Genomic DNA, 246 nt, shown 5'->3' on the forward strand with positions numbered 1-246 from the left:
ACTGCCCAAAACTCGCGTTTGAATCATCAGTGGCAAATGATAAAGGAAAACGTACTTACGTGAGTCAGAACTGCCGGCATTTTAGGCATTTTAGTCTCTCCCAGGATCAGTAAACAGTCCTCCATAAAATGTGCTGGCGATCCACAGTACTAAGTGTACTAAGTTCCTCAGCGACCAGCACAGATCAGCTCTAGGCATAACAAAGCGGATATCGTCCTCTTTTGGAAGACCAAAAAAAGTAGTTTC

Source organism: Sinocyclocheilus rhinocerous, unplaced genomic scaffold (genome assembly GCF_001515625.1).
Source record: "Sinocyclocheilus rhinocerous isolate Xijiao unplaced genomic scaffold, SAMN03320098_v1.1 scaffold1348, whole genome shotgun sequence".
Taxonomy (NCBI): Eukaryota; Metazoa; Chordata; class Actinopteri; order Cypriniformes; family Cyprinidae; genus Sinocyclocheilus; species Sinocyclocheilus rhinocerous.